Source organism: Balaenoptera ricei, chromosome 2 (genome assembly GCF_028023285.1).
Source record: "Balaenoptera ricei isolate mBalRic1 chromosome 2, mBalRic1.hap2, whole genome shotgun sequence".
Lineage (NCBI taxonomy): Eukaryota > Metazoa > Chordata > Mammalia > Artiodactyla > Balaenopteridae > Balaenoptera > Balaenoptera ricei.
In genome coordinates this window covers 55,043,479-55,057,234 of record NC_082640.1, presented here as the reverse complement: position 1 = coordinate 55,057,234, position 13,756 = coordinate 55,043,479, and the positions used below count along the sequence as shown (strand labels likewise).

Here is a 13,756-nt window from a genome sequence, read left to right as displayed (position 1 = left end):
GGATCGATGATGACTCCCACAAATGCATTCCTTGGAAATCTGAACAAAATGAGTGAGAAATCCCTACCGTCTCCTCGTTGGAACTGAGGTCCAGCACGTGGCTCCCCAAAGGAAAGTAGGGAGAGGTTCACGTTGCATTTGCGGCCGTGGGTGTCTACAGCCACGTTGTTCAAGTTGAGGGTTGTGGTCATCTCCTGGGGAGAAGAGCCATTGGGAAAGGAGCCTGGGATGCCAATCAAGGTGGGAAGGCTTGGGACAGTGTGCCGTCTCTGGGTTCCTTGGTCTAGCCAGGACTGCTGTCCCCTGCCACGGTTCAGCATGCAGGTAGGAGAGGAAGCGTGAGCCATTGCTCGTCCTGCCACCTGCACTTGAGTTCTACAGGCTGCCCCCACCTGCTGGTCATTGCCTTGTGGCCTCAAAGAAACAGAAGTCTGTAGGCTCAGGGTCAGAACAGGATTCCAGGCCTAGGGCAGGCTTCTTTGTCATGTTCTGCTTGGGAGACCAGATGCAGTTTAGGTTTCTCCTGATGAGGGGAGAAATCAAATGGGCCACTGTTCCTGGGAGTTTGGCCAATCTGATGGCTCCTCCTCGGGTTGTGTCCTGCTTGTGTGTGCTGTGTGAAGGGGCTGGAAAATGCCTTAGACAAACTTGGTCACGGCAAGCTTCTTTGGTGAGGGGTGGCTCTGGCATCTTGCCGTGACACGTTGGGATCCCGGTGGAGAGAGAGTAAGGCAAGGCGAGTGAAAGAGACACGTGAGATGGCTGGCTAAGCCCACAGGTTTACTGGTGGGTGGATAGATCGACGGTGGCCATGGGGTTCCCGGAACACATTTGGGATTCCCTCAGGAGCATCTGGAGGCACGTGTAGGGAGGGAATACGGGAGCACATTTGTGGACTGTCCCGCCTCTTTCCTCTCCCTGGTCGATTTGCTTCATGGCGGGTTCTTGTGCCAGCGAATGGTTGCCTTCATGGCACAGTATGGTGTCTCCTCATGGGGGCCGATTTGGAGGCCTTGGGGTGTTTTGTCCCTGTCTGACCACGTTCCCCCTGTGTTGAAGATGTGAAGGTGTTCCTGAGGACAGCCAGGCATCGTTTCTATACCCGGCCCACATAGCGTTCCCTGAGGATTGGAGCTCTACCCGGAGGTCATTGGGTGCAACCGTGCAGAAACAAGGGAGTTGGCTGCCAAGGAAAGGCTGCAGGTTTAAGGGCAGGAGAGGATGTGTGGTGTGGGTGTCATTTTTCCTGCCACCCGCTGGTGCGTCGAGACTGTGGTAACCGGCGAGCCTGGCCACAGGCTAGACAAGTCATACCGGTTCAAGTGTCTAGGCTGTTGTCTGGGTTCTGTCGTTGCATGGCTGTGGGTAACAAGTTGCTTGTAGAGGACCTGGGCCTCAGGGTTTCCCCAATGTCACGTCACTGATGGGCCCAGAGGGTGAAAGTACCAGACACCACTGCAAGTTACACAATTGCTGCAAGGGTTTGCCCCGCCACGTTGGGCGTCGGAATGGTTCCGATGCCATTAGCTTTGTGTGTGGGCCAAGGGTAGTTTGCCAGTCTTGGCAGCAGGCCAGGAAGTCTGGCTGCAGGTGAATCTCCATTGTTCAGTCCAGGAGTTCCTCTGGTGCGTTTTGTCACCGGTCCCTACAAGCTGCTTTTGTTGGAGGTCGTCCCATTTGGCCAAGGGCCGTTCCCTTGTGGAAGATCTCAGGGACCACATTTCCCCTTGAGGGTGAATCCATTGTGTGGAAGCGTATGCGCCAGGAGTGGTTTGGTTCCCCAGAGGGCAGTGGCTCTTACGCTGAGTAATCCCAGTTCCCCTGAGGGTGTCTCAGCAGTTCAGGATGACATCCTTATGCTGTGTCGGCGGGGAGGTGGCTCAGGCAGGAAAGTTCAAGGCCCATACCGGGGGGTTGATGGACGGCCGTGCTCTTTGTGCTGATGCCCGTGCGCTCTGAAGGCATCTGTGCCACGATGCATTCACGTTTGGCTGTGGACACACAGACATGATGGACTGCAAATGAAATGTTGAGGGGAGATATAGCGCACATCGGTGGGCGGTATCACCCTTTGCCTCTGTGCGCCCGTTCACTTTTCTCAAACATCCCTGTGTTCTGTCACCCTGAGGCATGTGGTGGAGTGCCAGGGAACAAACACCTGCAGCAGCATTGGGCCCTCTGTGTAGTCCATGATACCTGGCGAAGTGAGGAGAGTGCGGCAAGGTGAGGCAAGTCAAGGCAAAAGAGTCTCAGCGTGGTTTTGGCGTGAAGTCCTTGAGGATCCTCGTAGGAACCTTGTGGTGGTGAGTGGAACTTCTTTGCAGAAACCTAGATGTTTGGCCACAGGGACTTGTTCACTGAGACTACACCCTCACCTTCTTGGCTCTTGCAGGGGAACCCCAGATCTGATGCCATGATCCTTAGCTCCATTTGCAGCCCCGTGGGTCGCCTCTGGCCACTCCTGACTGCTGACATGATTGAGATCGGTGGCTGCCCCGCGCTGGAGCCTGCGACTTTGAACGTGCAGCCTTTGAGCAGGTGGATTGATGATGACTCCCATAAATGCACTGCTTGGAACTCTGAACAAATGAATGGGTCTCAGGTTTCTCCGCGGTCATGTCACTGACGGGCCTGGGGGCGAAAATACAAGGCGCCAGGGCAAGTAACCCAGTTGCTGCAAGGGTATGCCCTGCCAGTTTGGGCATTGGAATATCTCCGATGCCAATAGCTTTCTGTGTGATCCAAGGGCATCGCCTCTGGCTCGACAAGGTTCCTGGTAGGAACCTTGTGGGGGTAAACGGAACTTCTTTGAAGAAACCTAGAAGTTTGGCCACGGGGACTTGTGCCGCGAGACTACACCGTCACATTCTGGGCTCTTCCTGGGGCACCCGAGCTCCGATGCCCTGAGACGTGGGTGCACTTCCTGCCCCGTGGCTCGAGTCTGGCCGCTCCCTACTGCTGAGAGGATTGAGCTTGCTGACAGTCCGCGACTTTGCACGTCCAGCCTTTGAGCAGGAGCGTGGATCAGTGATGACTCCCATAAATGCATTCCTTGGAAATCTAAACAAAATGAATGAGCAATACCTACCGTCTTCTCATCCTAACTGAGGTCCAGCACATGGCTCCCAAAGGAAAATTAGGGAGAGGTCCATGTTGCATTTGCTACTGTGGGCGTGCGCAGCAACATTGTTCAAGTGGAGGGTGGCGGGCTTCTCGTGCAGAAAGAGCCATGTGGAAAGGAGCCTGGGATGTCCATCTACGTGGGAAGGCTAAGGACAACTTGACGTCTCTGGGCACCTGAGTCTAGCCAGAACTGCTATCCCCTGCCGCGGTCAGCGTGCGGGTGCGAAAGGAAGCGTGAGCCACTGGTACTCCTCTGGCTTGCCATTGAGATCTACAGGCCACCCTCAAGCTCAGGTCGTTGCCTTGTTCCCGCAAGGAAACAGAAGTCTCTGCACTCAGGGTCAGAGAAGGAGTCCTGGCCAGGCCAGGCGTCTATGTCAGGTTCAGCTTGGGAGGTGGGATATAGTTCAGGTTTGCCCTGATGGTCGGGGGAAATCAAATGGGCCACTGTCCCCGGGATTTGGGCGACGCTGATGGCGCCTCCTTGGGTTGTGTCCTGCTTGTGTGTTGTGTGTGGAGAGTTTGCAAAGTGCCTTAGGCAAATCCAGGGGATATCAAGCTACTTAGGTGAGGGGTGGATTCGTTTGGATCCTGGTGGAGAGAGCAAGGCAAGGCGAGCGGGAAATACACGGGAGAGTGTTGGCTAAGCCCACAGGCTTACTGTTGGGTGGATAGATCGGTATGGGTGGATATGTCGGTGGACATAGGGTTCCCGGAACTCTTTTGGGATATCTTCAGGAGCACTTGGAGCCCCGTGTAGGGAAGGAATACAGGTGCACATTCGTGGACCATCCCAACCTTTTCCTCTCCTTTCTCAATGTGCTTCACGGCGGGTCCTTGTTCCAGCGAATGGTGCCTTCACGGCACAGTATGGTGTCTTCTCACTGGGACCGATTTGGAGCCGTTGGGATGTTTTGTCCCTGTGTGGCCTCATTGCCCCTATGTTGAGGATGTTAAGGTGTTCCTTAGGACAGCCCAGCGTCATTGCTATACCAGGTCGGCATAGCATTCCCTGAGGTTTGGAGCTCTTCCCGGAGGTCTTTGGGCCCAACCATGCAGAAAGAAGGGAGTCGGCCGCCAAGGAAACGCTACAGGTTTAAGGGCTGGAGTGAATGTGTGCTGCAGGGGTCATTTTGTCCTGCCACCTTCTGGTGCTGCGAGCCTGTGATCTCCAGCATGCATGGCTTCAAGCCAGAGAAGCCATGCCGGTTCAAGGGTCCAGGATGTTGGGTGCGTTCTCTCATTGCACGGCTGTGGGTGACACGTTGGTTCTGGAGGACCTGGGTCTCATGGTTTCTCCAAGGTCTTGTCCTTGAAGGGGAGAATGCGAATGTGCAAGGTGCTACGATAAGTTACCCAGTTGCTGCAAGTGTTTGGCCCGCCATTTTGGGCATTGGAATGGCTCCCTTGCCATTAGCTTTGGTTGCGGTCCTAGGGAAGTTCCTCTGGCTTGGCAGGAAACCAGGAAGTATGCCTGCTGGTGAGTCTCCCTTGATCAGTCCAGGGGTTCTTCAGGTGCCCTTTGTCACGGGTCCCTACGAGCCGCTTTTGATGGAGGTCGTCTTATTCAGCCAAGGGCCCTTCCCTTATGGAAGATCTCTCCCCTTGAGGGCGTGTCCACTGTGCTTAATCATAAGGGCCAAACGCGTGTTTGTTCCCATAGAGGGCACTTGCTCTTAGGCTGAGGGGGCACAGTTGTCCTGAGGGTGTCTCAGGGGATCAGGAAGACATCCTTTTGCTGTGATGGAGGGCAGATTGCTCAGGAGAGGAATTTCAGGGCCCGAGACCAGGGGGTTGTTGGTCGGTGGCACTCTTTGTCCTGATGGCCGCACGCTCTGAAGGCGCCAGTGCCACGATGCTTTCACGTTTGCCTGCGGACACACAGGCAAGATGGACAGTAAATGAAATGTTGAGGAGAGATAGAACACACAATGCTGGGTGGTATCGCCCTTTCCCTCGGTGCGCCTGTGCACCCTCCTCAAGCATGCGTGTGTTCTCTCACGCCGAGCCAGGTGGAATGCCAGGGAAGGAATGCCAGCAGCAGCCTGGGGCCATCCGTATAATCCCTGATACCCGTTGAAGTGAGGACGGTGTGGCAAGGCGAGGCCAGCCGAAGGAGTCTCAGAGGGGTGTTGGCGTGCATTCCATGAGGATCCTGCTTTAACCCTTGTTGCGGTAAGCGACACTTCTTTGCTAAACCTAAAGGTTTGGCGATGGGAACGTGTGCACCGGGGCTACACCCTCACCTTCTGGTCTTTTCTCGGGGAACACGAGCTTTGATGCCCTGAGAACTGGCTGCATTTCCTGACCCGTGGCTCGGCTCTGGCCACTTCCGTACGCTGATATGATTCAGCTCGCTGGCCGTCCCATGGTGGAATCTGCAACTTTGCATGTCCACCGTTTGAGCATGTGCTTGGATCGATGATGACTCCCACAAATGCATTCCTTGGAAATCTGAACAAAATGAGTGAGAAATCCCTACCATCTCCTCGTTGGAACTGAGGTCCAGCACGTGGCTCCCCAAAGGAAAGTAGGGAGAGGTTCACGTTGCATTTGCGGCCGTGGGTGTCTACAGCCACGTTGTTCAAGTTGAGGGTTGTGGTCATCTCCTGGGGAGAAGAGCCATTGGGAAAGGAGCCTGGGATGCCAATCCAGGTGGGAAGGCTTGGGACAGCGTGCCGTCTCTGGGTTCCTTGGTCTAGCCAGGACTGCTGTCCCCTGCCACGGTTCAGCATGCAGGTAGGAGAGGAAGCGTGAGCCATTGCTCGTCCTGCCACCTGCACTTGAGTTCTACAGGCTGCCCCCACCTGCTGGTCATTGCCTTGTGGCCTCAAAGAAACAGAAGTCTGTAGGCTCAGGGTCAGAACAGGATTCCAGGCCTAGGGCAGGCTTCTTTGTCATGTTCTGCTTGGGAGACCAGATGCAGTTTAGGTTTCTCCTGATGAGGGGAGAAATCAAATAGGCCACTGTTCCTGGGAGTTTGGCCAATCTGATGGCTCCTCCTCGGGTTGTGTCCTGCTTGTGTGTGCTGTGTGAAGGGGCTGGAAAATGCCTTAGACAAACTTGGTCACGGCAAGCTTCTTTGGTGAGGGGTGGCTCTGGCATCTTGCCGTGACACGTTGCGATCCCGGTGGAGAGAGAGTAAGGCAAGGCGAGTGAAAGAGACACGTGAGATGGCTGGCTAAGCCCACAGGTTTACTGGTGGGTGGATAGATCGACGGTGGCCATGGGGTTCCCGGAACACATTTGGGATTCCCTCAGGAGCATCTGGAGGCACGTGTAGGGAGGGAATACGGGAGCACATTTGTGGACTGTCCCGCCTCTTTCCTCTCCCTGGTCGATTTGCTTCATGGCGGGTTCTTGTGCCAGCGAATGGTTGCCTTCATGGCACAGTATGGTGTCTCCTCATGGGGGCCGATTTGGAGGCCTTGGGGTGTTTTGTCCCTGTCTGACCACGTTCCCCCTGTGTTGAAGATGTGAAGGTGTTCCTGAGGACAGCCAGGCATCGTTTCTATACCCGGCCCACATAGCGTTCCCTGAGGATTGGAGCTCTACCCGGAGGTCATTGGGTGCAACCGTGCAGAAACAAGGGAGTTGGCTGCCAAGGAAAGGCTGCAGGTTTAAGGGCAGGAGAGGATGTGTGGTGTGGGTGTCATTTTTCCTGCCACCCGCTGGTGCGTCGAGACTGTGGTAACCGGCGAGCCTGGCCACAGGCTAGACAAGTCATACCGGTTCAAGTGTCTAGGCTGTTGTCTGGGTTCTGTCGTTGCATGGCTGTGGGTAACAAGTTGCTTGTAGAGGACCTGGGCCTCAGGGTTTCCCCAATGTCACGTCACTGATGGGCCCAGAGGGTGAAAGTACCAGACACCACTGCAAGTTACACAATTGCTGCAAGGGTTTGCCCCGCCACGTTGGGCGTCGGAATGGTTCCGATGCCATTAGCTTTGTGTGTGGGCCAAGGGTAGGTTGCCAGTCTTGGCAGCAGGCCAGGAAGTCTGGCTGCAGGTGAATCTCCATTGTTCAGTCCAGGAGTTCCTCTGGTGCGTTTTGTCACCGGTCCCTACAAGCTGCTTTTGTTGGAGGTCGTCCCATTTGGCCAAGGGCCGTTCCCTTGTGGAAGATCTCAGGGACCACATTTCCCCTTGAGGGTGAATCCATTGTGTGGAAGCGTATGCACCAGGAGTGGTTTGGTTCCCCAGAGGGCAGTGGCTCTTACGCTGAGTAATCCCAGTTCCCCTGAGGGTGTCTCAGCAGTTCAGGATGACATCCTTATGCTGTGTCGGCGGGGAGGTGGCTCAGGCAGGAAAGTTCAAGGCCCATACCGGGGGGTTGATGGACGGCCGTGCTCTTTGTGCTGATGCCCGTGCGCTCTGAAGGCATCTGTGCCACGATGCATTCACGTTTGGCTGTGGACACACAGACATGATGGACTGCAAATGAAATGTTGAGGGGAGATATAGCGCACATCGGTGGGCGGTATCACCCTTTGCCTCTGTGCGCCCGTTCACTTTTCTCAAACATCCCTGTGTTCTGTCACCCTGAGGCATGTGGTGGAGTGCCAGGGAACAAACACCTGCAGCAGCATTGGGCCCTCTGTGTAGTCCATGATACCTGGCGAAGTGAGGAGAGTGCGGCAAGGTGAGGCAAGTCAAGGCAAAAGAGTCTCAGCGTGGTTTTGGCGTGAAGTCCTTGAGGATCCTCGTAGGAACCTTGTGGTGGTGAGTGGAACTTCTTTGCAGAAACCTAGATGTTTGGCCACAGGGACTTGTTCACTGAGACTACACCCTCACCTTCTTGGCTCTTGCAGGGGAACCCCAGATCTGATGCCATGATCCTTAGCTCCATTTGCAGCCCCGTGGGTCGCCTCTGGCCACTCCTGACTGCTGACATGATTGAGATCGGTGGCTGCCCCGCGCTGGAGCCTGCGACTTTGAACGTGCAGCCTTTGAGCAGGTGGATTGATGATGACTCCCATAAATGCACTGCTTGGAACTCTGAACAAATGAATGGGTCTCAGGTTTCTCCGCGGTCATGTCACTGACGGGCCTGGGGGCGAAAATACAAGGCGCCAGGGCAAGTAACCCAGTTGCTGCAAGGGTATGCCCTGCCAGTTTGGGCATTGGAATATCTCCGATGCCAATAGCTTTCTGTGTGATCCAAGGGCATCGCCTCTGGCTCGACAAGGTTCCTGGTAGGAACCTTGTGGGGGTAAACGGAACTTCTTTGAAGAAACCTAGAAGTTTGGCCACGGGGACTTGTGCCGCGAGACTACACCGTCACATTCTGGGCTCTTCCTGGGGCACCCGAGCTCCGATGCCCTGAGACGTGGGTGCACTTCCTGCCCCGTGGCTCGAGTCTGGCCGCTCCCTACTGCTGAGAGGATTGAGCTTGCTGACAGTCCGCGACTTTGCACGTCCAGCCTTTGAGCAGGAGCGTGGATCAGTGATGACTCCCATAAATGCATTCCTTGGAAATCTAAACAAAATGAATGAGCAATACCTACCGTCTTCTCATCCTAACTGAGGTCCAGCACATGGCTCCCAAAGGAAAATTAGGGAGAGGTCCATGTTGCATTTGCTACTGTGGGCGTGCGCAGCAACATTGTTCAAGTGGAGGGTGGCGGGCTTCTCGTGCAGAAAGAGCCATGTGGAAAGGAGCCTGGGATGTCCATCTACGTGGGAAGGCTAAGGACAACTTGACGTCTCTGGGCACCTGAGTCTAGCCAGAACTGCTATCCCCTGCCGCGGTCAGCGTGCGGGTGCGAAAGGAAGCGTGAGCCACTGGTACTCCTCTGGCTTGCCATTGAGATCTACAGGCCACCCTCAAGCTCAGGTCGTTGCCTTGTTCCCGCAAGGAAACAGAAGTCTCTGCACTCAGGGTCAGAGAAGGAGTCCTGGCCAGGCCAGGCGTCTATGTCAGGTTCAGCTTGGGAGGTGGGATATAGTTCAGGTTTGCCCTGATGGTCGGGGGAAATCAAATGGGCCACTGTCCCCGGGATTTGGGCGACGCTGATGGCGCCTCCTTGGGTTGTGTCCTGCTTGTGTGTTGTGTGTGGAGAGTTTGCAAAGTGCCTTAGGCAAATCCAGGGGATATCAAGCTACTTAGGTGAGGGGTGGATTCGTTTGGATCCTGGTGGAGAGAGCAAGGCAAGGCGAGTGGGAAATACACGGGAGAGTGTTGGCTAAGCCCACAGGCTTACTGTTGGGTGGATAGATCGGTATGGGTGGATATGTCGGTGGACATAGGGTTCCCGGAACTCTTTTGGGATATCTTCAGGAGCACTTGGAGCCCCGTGTAGGGAAGGAATACAGGTGCACATTCGTGGACCATCCCAACCTTTTCCTCTCCTTTCTCAATGTGCTTCACGGCGGGTCCTTGTTCCAGCGAATGGTGCCTTCACGGCACAGTATGGTGTCTTCTCACTGGGACCGATTTGGAGCCGTTGGGATGTTTTGTCCCTGTGTGGCCTCATTGCCCCTATGTTGAGGATGTTAAGGTGTTCCTTAGGACAGCCCAGCGTCATTGCTATACCAGGTCGGCATAGCATTCCCTGAGGTTTGGAGCTCTTCCCGGAGGTCTTTGGGCCCAACCATGCAGAAAGAAGGGAGTCGGCCGCCAAGGAAACGCTACAGGTTTAAGGGCTGGAGTGAATGTGTGCTGCAGGGGTCATTTTGTCCTGCCACCTTCTGGTGCTGCGAGCCTGTGATCTCCAGCATGCATGGCTTCAAGCCAGAGAAGCCATGCCGGTTCAAGGGTCCAGGATGTTGGGTGCGTTCTCTCATTGCACGGCTGTGGGTGACACGTTGGTTCTGGAGGACCTGGGTCTCATGGTTTCTCCAAGGTCTTGTCCTTGAAGGGGAGAATGCGAATGTGCAAGGTGCTACGATAAGTTACCCAGTTGCTGCAAGTGTTTGGCCCGCCATTTTGGGCATTGGAATGGCTCCCTTGCCATTAGCTTTGGTTGCGGTCCTAGGGAAGTTCCTCTGGCTTGGCAGGAAACCAGGAAGTATGCCTGCTGGTGAGTCTCCCTTGATCAGTCCAGGGGTTCTTCAGGTGCCCTTTGTCACGGGTCCCTACGAGCCGCTTTTGATGGAGGTCGTCTTATTCAGCCAAGGGCCCTTCCCTTATGGAAGATCTCTCCCCTTGAGGGCGTGTCCACTGTGCTTAATCATAAGGGCCAAACGCGTGTTTGTTCCCATAGAGGGCACTTGCTCTTAGGCTGAGGGGGCACAGTTGTCCTGAGGGTGTCTCAGGGGATCAGGAAGACATCCTTTTGCTGTGATGGAGGGCAGATTGCTCAGGAGAGGAATTTCAGGGCCCGAGACCAGGGGGTTGTTGGTCGGTGGCACTCTTTGTCCTGATGGCCGCACGCTCTGAAGGCGCCAGTGCCACGATGCTTTCACGTTTGCCTGCGGACACACAGGCAAGATGGACAGTAAATGAAATGTTGAGGAGAGATAGAACACACAATGCTGGGTGGTATCGCCCTTTCCCTCGGTGCGCCTGTGCACCCTCCTCAAGCATGCGTGTGTTCTCTCACGCCGAGCCAGGTGGAATGCCAGGGAAGGAATGCCAGCAGCAGCCTGGGGCCATCCGTATAATCCCTGATACCCGTTGAAGTGAGGACGGTGTGGCAAGGCGAGGCCAGTCGAAGGAGTCTCAGAGGGGTGTTGGCGTGCATTCCATGAGGATCCTGCTTTAACCCTTGTTGCGGTAAGCGACACTTCTTTGCTAAACCTAAAGGTTTGGCGATGGGAACGTGTGCACCGGGGCTACACCCTCACCTTCTGGTCTTTTCTCGGGGAACACGAGCTTTGATGCCCTGAGAACTGGCTGCATTTCCTGACCCGTGGCTCGGCTCTGGCCACTTCCGTACGCTGATATGATTCAGCTCGCTGGCCGTCCCATGGTGGAATCTGCAACTTTGCATGTCCACCGTTTGAGCATGTGCTTGGATCGATGATGACTCCCACAAATGCATTCCTTGGAAATCTGAACAAAATGAGTGAGAAATCCCTACCATCTCCTCGTTGGAACTGAGGTCCAGCACGTGGCTCCCCAAAGGAAAGTAGGGAGAGGTTCACGTTGCATTTGCGGCCGTGGGTGTCTACAGCCACGTTGTTCAAGTTGAGGGTTGTGGTCATCTCCTGGGGAGAAGAGCCATTGGGAAAGGAGCCTGGGATGCCAATCCAGGTGGGAAGGCTTGGGACAGCGTGCCGTCTCTGGGTTCCTTGGTCTAGCCAGGACTGCTGTCCCCTGCCACGGTTCAGCATGCAGGTAGGAGAGGAAGCGTGAGCCATTGCTCGTCCTGCCACCTGCACTTGAGTTCTACAGGCTGCCCCCACCTGCTGGTCATTGCCTTGTGGCCTCAAAGAAACAGAAGTCTGTAGGCTCAGGGTCAGAACAGGATTCCAGGCCTAGGGCAGGCTTCTTTGTCATGTTCTGCTTGGGAGACCAGATGCAGTTTAGGTTTCTCCTGATGAGGGGAGAAATCAAATAGGCCACTGTTCCTGGGAGTTTGGCCAATCTGATGGCTCCTCCTCGGGTTGTGTCCTGCTTGTGTGTGCTGTGTGAAGGGGCTGGAAAATGCCTTAGACAAACTTGGTCACGGCAAGCTTCTTTGGTGAGGGGTGGCTCTGGCATCTTGCCGTGACACGTTGCGATCCCGGTGGAGAGAGAGTAAGGCAAGGCGAGTGAAAGAGACACGTGAGATGGCTGGCTAAGCCCACAGGTTTACTGGTGGGTGGATAGATCGACGGTGGCCATGGGGTTCCCGGAACACATTTGGGATTCCCTCAGGAGCATCTGGAGGCACGTGTAGGGAGGGAATACGGGAGCACATTTGTGGACTGTCCCGCCTCTTTCCTCTCCCTGGTCGATTTGCTTCATGGCGGGTTCTTGTGCCAGCGAATGGTTGCCTTCATGGCACAGTATGGTGTCTCCTCATGGGGGCCGATTTGGAGGCCTTGGGGTGTTTTGTCCCTGTCTGACCACGTTCCCCCTGTGTTGAAGATGTGAAGGTGTTCCTGAGGACAGCCAGGCATCGTTTCTATACCCGGCCCACATAGCGTTCCCTGAGGATTGGAGCTCTACCCGGAGGTCATTGGGTGCAACCGTGCAGAAACAAGGGAGTTGGCTGCCAAGGAAAGGCTGCAGGTTTAAGGGCAGGAGAGGATGTGTGGTGTGGGTGTCATTTTTCCTGCCACCCGCTGGTGCGTCGAGACTGTGGTAACCGGCGAGCCTGGCCACAGGCTAGACAAGTCATACCGGTTCAAGTGTCTAGGCTGTTGTCTGGGTTCTGTCGTTGCATGGCTGTGGGTAACAAGTTGCTTGTAGAGGACCTGGGCCTCAGGGTTTCCCCAATGTCACGTCACTGATGGGCCCAGAGGGTGAAAGTACCAGACACCACTGCAAGTTACACAATTGCTGCAAGGGTTTGCCCCGCCACGTTGGGCGTCGGAATGGTTCCGATGCCATTAGCTTTGTGTGTGGGCCAAGGGTAGGTTGCCAGTCTTGGCAGCAGGCCAGGAAGTCTGGCTGCAGGTGAATCTCCATTGTTCAGTCCAGGAGTTCCTCTGGTGCGTTTTGTCACCGGTCCCTACAAGCTGCTTTTGTTGGAGGTCGTCCCATTTGGCCAAGGGCCGTTCCCTTGTGGAAGATCTCAGGGACCACATTTCCCCTTGAGGGTGAATCCATTGTGTGGAAGCGTATGCGCCAGGAGTGGTTTGGTTCCCCAGAGGGCAGTGGCTCTTACGCTGAGTAATCCCAGTTCCCCTGAGGGTGTCTCAGCAGTTCAGGATGACATCCTTATGCTGTGTCGGCGGGGAGGTGGCTCAGGCAGGAAAGTTCAAGGCCCATACCGGGGGGTTGATGGACGGCCGTGCTCTTTGTGCTGATGCCCGTGTGCTCTGAAGGCATCTGTGCCACGATGCATTCACGTTTGGCTGTGGACACACAGACATGATGGACTGCAAATGAAATGTTGAGGGGAGATATAGCGCACATCGGTGGGCGGTATCACCCTTTGCCTCTGTGCGCCCGTTCACTTTTCTCAAACATCCCTGTGTTCTGTCACCCTGAGGCATGTGGTGGAGTGCCAGGGAACAAACACCTGCAGCAGCATTGGGCCCTCTGTGTAGTCCATGATACCTGGCGAAGTGAGGAGAGTGCGGCAAGGTGAGGCAAGTCAAGGCAAAAGAGTCTCAGCGTGGTTTTGGCGTGAAGTCCTTGAGGATCCTCGTAGGAACCTTGTGGTGGTGAGTGGAACTTCTTTGCAGAAACCTAGATGGTTGGCCACAGGGACTTGTGCACTGAGACTACACCCTCACCTTCTTGGCTCTTGCAGGGGAACCCCAGATCTGATGCCATGATCCTTAGCTCCATTTGCAGCCCCGTGGGTCGCCTCTGGCCACTCCTGACTGCTGACATGATTGAGATCGGTGGCTGCCCTGCGCTGGAGCCTGCGACTTTGAACGTGCAGCCTTTGAGCAGGTGGATTGATGATGACTCCCATAAATGCACTGCTTGGAACTCTGAACAAATGAATGGGTCTCAGGTTTCTCCGCGGTCATGTCACTGACGGGCCTGGGGGCCAAAATACAAGGCGCCAGGGCAAGTAACCCAGTTGCTGCAA

The 13,756-nt window shown here is 55.3% G+C and overlaps 8 non-coding genes across 8 annotated transcripts; all 8 read left to right on the top strand.

Moving 5' to 3' along the window:
- Positions 1-92, top strand: LOC132361511 (small nucleolar RNA SNORD116). Its single transcript, XR_009501796.1, has one exon. It is a non-coding gene; the product is annotated as a small nucleolar RNA SNORD116 (small nucleolar RNA).
- A 2,448-nt stretch (positions 93-2,540) lies between these two features.
- LOC132361223 (small nucleolar RNA SNORD116) lies at positions 2,541-2,632 on the top strand. The gene has a single exon (XR_009501530.1). It is a non-coding gene; the product is annotated as a small nucleolar RNA SNORD116 (small nucleolar RNA).
- Positions 2,633-3,021: 389 nt separating this feature from the next.
- Positions 3,022-3,113, top strand: LOC132361848 (small nucleolar RNA SNORD116). Its single transcript, XR_009502113.1, has one exon. It is a non-coding gene; the product is annotated as a small nucleolar RNA SNORD116 (small nucleolar RNA).
- A 2,425-nt stretch (positions 3,114-5,538) lies between these two features.
- On the top strand, positions 5,539-5,630 carry LOC132361650 (small nucleolar RNA SNORD116). The gene has a single exon (XR_009501923.1). It is a non-coding gene; the product is annotated as a small nucleolar RNA SNORD116 (small nucleolar RNA).
- A 2,448-nt stretch (positions 5,631-8,078) lies between these two features.
- On the top strand, positions 8,079-8,170 carry LOC132361222 (small nucleolar RNA SNORD116). Its single transcript, XR_009501529.1, has one exon. It is a non-coding gene; the product is annotated as a small nucleolar RNA SNORD116 (small nucleolar RNA).
- A 389-nt stretch (positions 8,171-8,559) lies between these two features.
- On the top strand, positions 8,560-8,651 carry LOC132361847 (small nucleolar RNA SNORD116). The gene has a single exon (XR_009502112.1). It is a non-coding gene; the product is annotated as a small nucleolar RNA SNORD116 (small nucleolar RNA).
- A 2,425-nt stretch (positions 8,652-11,076) lies between these two features.
- On the top strand, positions 11,077-11,168 carry LOC132361649 (small nucleolar RNA SNORD116). Its single transcript, XR_009501922.1, has one exon. It is a non-coding gene; the product is annotated as a small nucleolar RNA SNORD116 (small nucleolar RNA).
- A 2,448-nt stretch (positions 11,169-13,616) lies between these two features.
- Positions 13,617-13,708, top strand: LOC132361210 (small nucleolar RNA SNORD116). The gene has a single exon (XR_009501515.1). It is a non-coding gene; the product is annotated as a small nucleolar RNA SNORD116 (small nucleolar RNA).
- Positions 13,709-13,756: the final 48 nt, after the last annotated feature.